We start from the raw sequence: 8,956 nt of genomic DNA, 5'->3' as shown, positions 1-8,956 counted from the left end.
GTTTTAATTGAGGTCGCTCCATAAAACCAATCATTTTACGGTTGCAAACATTGCTAGGTTGATATTATATACATGGCCGTGGCACCAGGGCTGCGTCCTTTTAAATTATCTGAACCGCAACACGTTTGCGAGATACATTAGCACCCTCTCAGAGCTTGCTCAAGAGCGCGCATTGTGCAGATTCTATAGCGCTCCACTTTAATGTGTGAGCATTGTGCGGCAAAAAGTTGGACCTCAGGAATCGTTGCTCCTGCATTCATCAGTCTCCCGAATGCTAAAACGGGTCAGTGTCAAAATACTCATGTGAAGATTAGTGTTTGCTGTACTTTCACACTTCTACATGTGGTGCCAAATTGACTGGTCAGTAATTTGATTTTAATTATTCTTTTTTTTCCTCCTCCCTTTCCCCACGTTGCAATCCTTCACTTGCCTTCATGTTGTTAGATACAGAGACAAGGCCTGTTTTGATTGTCATATTCAATAAAGATGGTTTGGGGATTGGGGCAATTAATACCTTACAACATCCCAACAGGGAAAAAACAGGGAAGCTAACAGAGGCATTTCCTGAGGACATCATAAAGTCTCATTACATCAGCTCTTATTTGAGCAATTGTGCCTGCAGGGAATAAGTTTGTTTTAAAGGTCACACCTAGCAAATGTTTGAATTATCAAGAACAATGTGATCCTGAGCTATAAGCTCTGATTAACAGGGGGATGAAAAACAGAGGAAGACATTCTTGTCAAAGTAAAGGTAAATAACTTTTACGTTGCCTTTTATTGTTTTTCAGCACTTTACGCTTCATTTTGGTGCCAAATGTTTTGAGTGATAAGAAAAAAAAATGGATGTGGATGTTTTTGTTGACAAACAAAACAAGAGAAGTCGAGGTTGTGGAGTTTGACTGGGACAAAATGACTGGATTGAGGCAAAGTTTTCATGTGCCACTCGACACAACGTATCTGTTGAAACAAATGGATGTGATTGGCTTTGAATCTACTGTTCAGTACATGTAAAGCTAACACCATAAGTAGGAGCTAGCAGAAAATCAAAACAAACTGAAGGATAGTGAATGTGTTGGAAGTGACAATGAAGCATCTTTAAGTCGTTCTAACATGGGATTCTAATATATTTTAGAAAGTGATTTGATTCCGATGCTAAATATAAAACAGCTGGAGTTAGAAGGTGGAGCTCTTTGCAGCATAATGATGGATTGACATTTCCAATCAGGAGCTTTTTCTACTGAATCTTTCCTCCTCCTCCTCTTGGTGCTCCTCATTTTCATTTCCTCTTGTCATTTCTCGATTGCCTTTTATTTCAAAGGGCTCCGGCTGGACGGAGCGAGCGCTGTATACATCATCTACCAAGAATGCATTGCAGCGTAAACATCCTTGTGACAATATGTTATTTAAATTTATAAAAACTAAACAGCCTAATGTATTTTTACTGTATAGATTTTACATCTGAAATTAATGTTTCTCAAAGTCTTTTATCACAGCTGATCATAAAGGCCTTTAAGGATTTGATCTTGTAACAAATATAATTATCAAACGTCTGTTGATTTTCTCCAGTCATATATCAAAGCAGAAACTGTCAGGAAAGTCTAATGGTTAATTTCTTTCTAGCTTTGAAAAGTCCTTTCACAATCCAGTTCTTCTTCCTCTGATTTTTCCCCCTCCTGCTGTCACTCTGATACCACAACCGCTCTTGACTCTCTGGTAGTTCGACTGATATCTCTGTGTGTCAGCTCACACTGTCCAGGGTTAGTCCAGACTCTCAGAATTGTAACCTTATGATCCTCCAGGCCAAACTTAATGGGACACCAGAGTCCCTACCCGCCCCAACCAGTCCACTGGATTAGTGCTACTCCTATCCCATCACGTCCAGGCCCATCACCAAGGGTCTTCAGACCGCAAAACTGCAAATATGAAGCGGCACCTCAGAGCCCAAGACCTGCCTGAGTTTACCCATCGCCTCGGGGTCATGTGGCTGTGCGGACCTGCTTTCATGGCCTGAGGAAACGGAACGAGCGGCAGTGGAGAGGGCCTAGAACAAGGCCGACTGACCCAGAAAGACCAGCGATTTCAGATACAGGATAGTTGGACTCAACTGTTTTCCTGTATATGAAATAAAGAGCATATGAAAGGTATTTCTGCAATGAAATGTCCAGTTTGGGATTGATGTAGGATTAGGAAAGACAAACGAAGGAAAAAGGTAGAAATAAGACCGACAAAGTATGACGTGGGTCTGGTTCTGAAACGCTACGTTTCTACATTTGATTGATTTAACACTGTAACTTACTGCTTTGTAAAGGTTTTCATGTTACAAAAATATTGAATGGACTAACTGAACTTATACAGAGATGTTCCAATCATTTTGACTAATCAAAGTGCTTTACACCAGAGTCACATTCACCCATTCGCACTCACAAACGCATGATCTGATTACAACAATACGTAGATCGGTAGGCGATTTTGGGGTTAAGTGCCTTGCCCAGGGGGACATCGACATGTGGCAGGAGGAAGCTGCAATCAAACCCAAAACCTTCCGCTCACAAGACGACTACGCTACCCACTGTCGCCACAGTTGAAGTTTATAGTTGATTTGTAAATCATGGTCTTCTGGATGAGAAAGGGAATGCCCATCGATCCCTCCTGATGGACAGACTGGTCCACATCTTCAGACTGATCTTCAACAAGTCTCTTGAGCTTTCTGATGTTTAGGATTTTGTCTCTAGTGAAATTGACCGGACAGGGGTGGCTAATCACTCTGTCCACGTTTCACCTTTGCAGGGTTTTAAGTGTCCAGTTCATCGCACAGCAACACAGAGTCCGACAACCAAACCTAAACTACAAATTGCAGCTTATGGCCATAATGACCATCATTCAGTTTGGAAGAAAAATGGGAAAGTTTGGAGTTTCTTAACACAATCCCAACTGAGAAGTAGAGTGACAAAAGCATCAAGTTGTGGGGATATTTTGCTACAGGACATACTGGTGCACTTCCCAACATGAATGACATTGTGACTAAATAACAGTTGGAAGCGGAAATATTGAAGTAAAGTCTGGGTCTTTGAAATGGCAATGAGGTATGAAGCACTCTGAAGGCGCTCAGATCGAATGGCTGCATGATTTGCTCTATGCATGGGCACATAACAAAAACAATGGCGGATAGCCTGGTGCTGTGTTCGCTACTTAAAACCCCTAGAACCCGACGGACCCACCGGTGGGTCCAGCTGCCACGACCTCGGCTCGCTCTGTAAACAAAGGCTCCACGTGCCTTTAAATTTTTTTTATTTTTTATTATCCGCTAAAAGAGGCTTTGATCTTTCAAAAACTATTCCGCATAAAGGTTTTGCCCAAAATGTTAAGTTTAAATTTATTTATACCCCCTGAGGGTGTAAGATTAACCTGTTCAGCTTGAAGTGACTTCTGATAAGGAATATACATGAGGACTTCCTTCATCTGAGTTTTCTGGAAGCTATAGGGACATCACAGCTGACTCAAGGTGTTGTAGCGGGCTCCTCTAAAAGTGAAAATTTTCCCCAATCTGAAAATACCGGCGGTCTCCAGACAGAAGCCTTGTGTAAACTTTGCCCAAAATTCTGACTTTACTGGAGGACATTTCCACACTTTGTTTCATTTCGTTACAACAGAGGATGAACAGAGCCGCAGTTTTAACTTCGGAAGTGTTGTTGCTCGAGATCAGTTGACAACAGGAGACACAACGCTGAAATAAACTGATAAACATACTAACTGCACTCCCTGTAATTTGTGTTCGTGAACATTTAGACATGTATATGTACACCTGTGAGAAACACACACTCAAACACACATCAGTACACATATTATTTCGGACCCATTCTTTACCTATCGGCAGATACAGGTTTTTCTGATTAGAAACCCGGCTCTCCATTCATCACCTTTTCCATTATGTGACGGTGTTTTCAATTAGTTACTCGCTGTTTACAGGTATTGTGCTCACAGAGACCAGCGTGGCCTGGCCTCCAGGCTATTGTCGCCCTCCACAAAGGATAATTAACCATCCACCTATACGCGGCACGTAGAGGATGGACACACACTATGATTTCACTAAGACAAGGATACAAACATGCTTTCATATGTTGTATCGATTGGATTATTCTGCCTGTTTTTCTGGTGTTTTTTTTTTTTGTCTCTCGGGGATCGTTTGACCCGTGACACTTTTCCCAAGAGTCTTTTTTTAAGGGAATTTTCTGTTTGGAGTTTAGGATATTACAGTGGCCATTCAGCACAATGTCAAGAGTCTGACCAGGTGTTTTTTTTTTTTTTTTTACATTCAGGACTGTGAGATAGTCATTGAGCAGTACAATAGACGATGAATCCTCTCTAGGGGATAAAATAATGACCTCAGGCTGTTGGTTTGTAAATTGTCCTTGAGGATTTTTTTGATTTTTTTTGCACGGACAACACACCTTTGTTACAAACATGGCAACAACATAAATGGATTTTATTCCTGGTGATTTGGTGGATTTCTATAATCATTCTGAAGCTCCATCGCCTCACATTTTAGCCTATATTTCCTCCCTATGAATAAAAGCAAACGTGACAATAACAATTCGCAGAAATCTACTATTAAAATCTGGATGTATATTATCAATATGCATCTTTTGATAAGTTGGAACACGTAAAGAAGTTTGACGAAACTTAATGCAGGGAGGCAATGCTGGCTACCAGATGGGACTACATGTGTACAATCTGATAAAATATAGTTCAGGTTAAAAGGTTACACTTTATATTCATGTAAGTCTCAAATATTAAATTATGTATGATCAGCATTTTTTTTTTGCAAGATGGAATATTCATGCTACAACTGGAATAAGAAAAAAAACTCAATATTCATCAACATAATACAGAAATATGGACTTGATGAAAAGTCTGTTCAAAGGTTGTTTTCAAATAGCCTAAGGGCCAAAATTCCTGCAAAATATTGTGCCAAAAATATTTCACCAAAATCATACAGTTTAAAAGGGAGCTGCACCAAATGCTAAGAAAATATATTTAAAAGTCTCTCCCCACTGTGATTATGGCATTTATCTAATCTGAATAATCTCTGTAATTTATCATATAATTGCAAGATTTGACATTCCGAAAATAAATGAACTGGAAACGCAAATATTTGGAAAAAATTTGTTTTTGATAAAGTTTTGTCAATAGCACGAGGTTTTCTTTTCTTCTTTTTTGTGACTTTATCAAAGTGGTTTATTTCTCTGCAAAACTGCAATGGGAACACTGTTTTCACATCACACGAGTCACATGTTCAACAACCGAATGTTTGCCGCTGGCGCAAACCACGAAGAAGAAAACAACAGGAAGTAGTTGGAGGATCCTGTTTTTTTAATGAACAAACTTATTCATGTGTGATTTTAATTGCATTTTTTTTTCGACATTAGCAAAATATTGACAAAGTTTTGTGCAGTTAAAGTAAACTGCGAAGTGATGAACTGATCGGAAAGAATAACAAAAAAAAACAAAAAAAATTGAGCCTTTGTTGGTTGTTTAATGAATCAGGTGGATGGACTCAGGTGGAGCCTTTAGCAGGTAAGGAGATAACAAAGCAGGCAGATTTACATGCCACAACTGATGCTGATCACTTCAAAGAGGACCTGGCCATTAATAGGCAAAGGGAAAAACACTGGATCAGCATCACATATACATCTGACCGCCACAGTGACTCACATTTTGTGCAGCAGGACAGGCACCATGACCACACAAGCTAACGGAGACAAACTACTTTTTATACCCCATAACAACCAGGAGCTGTTGTTGCCTCTCACAATTAATTAGGCAACTTATTGAGCTCAAGATGCAATATGCATGTTAATTTAATGGGCTAGGTCTGGTTTCAGAGAGAATGAGCAAGTGCTTTGATGTTTACAAAACTTGGCAGAAAATCACTGGCGGCGAACAATTACAGAATTAATGAAGATCAAAAGAACAATTGCAAAAGGCTATTCCTGCAAATACATGCATGCTAATATCGGAGGATGCGCGCATGTTGAATGCGATGTCGGCCCATCGCGAGCGGCCGAGCACATTCAGGCTGAACATCAATGCTCTCCTACCGGTCATGAGAGCATGGAGTGTGTTGGTGGGCTTACCTTTCTTTGTTAATGAGTGCTGTTTGTTTTGGAACAGGTTCATACTCACTGAGTATACAATACAGGAAAGAAATGCACCAATCATTACAAAAAAGGCAAAGATGTTGTATTTAGATATCACCTTGTGTTAGATAAGGTACTTGATAGTACTTGTAGAGCGAATTATCGCACCAATCTGATCAGTTTTTTTCTTTGGCGGCGTGTGGGTACTTCTGGCACCAGGTTTCCTAGAACCATACAAGGATAAGTAGGCATGGATGGATGGATGGATGGATGGATGGATGGATGGATGGATGGATGGATTGAGATAGCTTCTTTTAGATGTGGATTCATGCATTGGCAACAAGGACACAATAATATGTGGTGGGGGATATTAACTCAAAATCTTCTAACTCCAAAATCAACTGAAGTTTGCAGTTGTGCCATAATCTCTCTCTTTTCGGATAAAATATTGAGTTGTACTCCATGAAACTATTGTCATTGTTATCCAACAAACCTCTTACATCTTCACAGAACGGCTGCATTAATCGTAGGGCTGTCCATGTTAGCTCTGGCGAATAATCTAAAAAGTCTAATGCCTTACATAACACAGATTGATCGCATTACCTATTTTGACCTACTTAGTTCGCAGAAGGTCTTGTACTGCAGTCAGCAATGCAGAGTCGCAAGAGTGAAAAGATGAGAGTCAAAGTGGTGTGCTCAGCGGCAAATATCGCTTTAAAATGTTGACATTTTGCCTCATGTTTTCCTGTCAGATAACTGTCAAATAAAGGCCACAAAGGCCCCCAAAAAACAACAAAGTACTGATGGAAATTGGGGTAAGAGCTTGGTATACTACTAATAGCAACAACGTCTCATTCTTCCAGTTTATAGTTAACATTTATAAATTACATTTGAAACAAAATGACTTCTTTTGAACCTTCCTGAATATGAAAATTGAGATGTTTGGCTTTCAGCATATTCTTAAACAGTTTTTGAAAACTTAAATTTCAAGCTGACAAAGTTAAGCATCGTAATTAATCATATCATTAATCTGAATGAATTCTTTAATTGACTACTAGTAAAAAGAAATTTAGCCTTTGAAATCAGGTTGTCTCTGAATGCTGTTATTTCATCTAGGAGTATCAGGTTAAGGGGAACTGAATACAGAAAGCACTCCACACTTTTCAAGGGTTTTTTTTGGGGGGGGGGGGGTGAGGTTAAATTTTTTTTTCGAAAACCATGTATCATTGTTCTTCCACATCACAAGTGCATCTACAGATTTATTCTGTATAAATCTGAATAAAATGAAATAAGGTTTGCGATCGTAATGTGCCAAAATATGTCAAGAAGGCTTATGAATCTTTGCAGGGCACCACAATGGAGATAAGTTTAACAAAAATGTCCCAATAAACCGCTATTGAGATATGTAGCAAAATTCAAAGGATGTCTTATAATGCTTATTACTCGTCTTGCTAACAGTTTGCTTTTTGCCCTTAAAACATTTTCTCATATTTTCACTCATTCCTTCAGATAATTTCTCAGCATCTATACTATACAGTTATTCTTACACTTGGATCATGATCTTATTACATTGAGTGAAATATTAGTGTTGGGTAGAAGTATAAATCGTGCAAGATCTGTTCATATATTTTGTGTGTAGCCATTCTGAGGATATAATCTATCAGAGTAGTAGAATAGGAAAAATGAAGTGTTTATTTAGCAGATTCCATTTTTAGGCTGACTTGTTGGCATGTTGGAGCAGGAATGAGCGATTTGGGTCACATGCAAATATCCTGCCTTTCACATTTTTACCATGTGTTAGTCCATCTGGAGCATGCAGCAGAATAATAGGCACAAGCCCGTCTACCATGTACGTTTACTCCAAAAGCGGCAAACACATGTTCGGCAGCTAAAGGCATTGTAATGTAATGCCGCTTCAGTAAATGTTGAATTTTCATCTCTCTCTTTTTTTTGTCTCTATTTTAAAACTGTTTCAATCTGCGTGCTTAAGCTGAAAACCTACAAAAACTGGGGCTTACCACCTGTTGAGTTTGATGTAAAACACATAAACATAAAAAACCACTCAAGTTCTAAAATGACAGCAAGTGTCCCATTTCAGTTTGATTTAGTTACTTTTCTTTTTTCTCCGCCGTGACGAGAGCTGCAGGGACTGAGGTCGGAACGCCTCGTGCTGCGGCAATAAATTAATTAAACACGACTCTGGGTCGTGATCACACATGTCACGTTGGATTTCGGCGTCGGAGTCCTCCCGAGTGCCGGGTGCGGGGCCTTGTCTAATTATGGAAAAGTTGTCAAGGCGTCGGCGCTCCTGCTTGGTAGCCGCGCGTGGTACCCGCCTGAGAAACAACAGGCTGTCGGAAACCTGCGCCCACCAAAGGCCCGTCGGGCTGAAACCTGTGCCGCGCGCCCGCTCTTGCGTTGCGTCCGCGAGACAAGGGACGTCTCTCTGAATTATCCCCTGGATGATTCACAGGGAAGGCCGAGCAGTAGGAAGCTGCTGAGCAGAGGTGGTTTCTGGGTAAATGGTCCTTGTTCAGTCCACCACCAGCCAGGCCGAGCGCTGGAAATTTTGCTGAGGGAATAAAGTCTCTCCATGTTGCAACTATGCTAAGCTAAAGCTAGAGCAGAGTTTGAGGTTGTTCAGTTTGTTTCAGGGTTTATTCTGTCTTGCTTGGCATGTTTTAGAGTGGGATCAGAGCAGAAGTGCATGTTTAGGTTTTTTTATGACCTAAACTTATAGCAAGAAAAAAAAAAACTAAGCGAAGAGCAGTAAAGATCTCTACTAGCAGTCAGTATTACAGCAAATTTGAAGAAGCCTC

Source organism: Poecilia mexicana, unplaced genomic scaffold (assembly GCF_051168715.1).
Source record: "Poecilia mexicana isolate PSO_F unplaced genomic scaffold, ASM5116871v1 scaffold_16, whole genome shotgun sequence".
Classification (NCBI taxonomy): Eukaryota; Metazoa; Chordata; class Actinopteri; order Cyprinodontiformes; family Poeciliidae; genus Poecilia; species Poecilia mexicana.
This window is presented reverse-complemented; position numbering follows the sequence as displayed.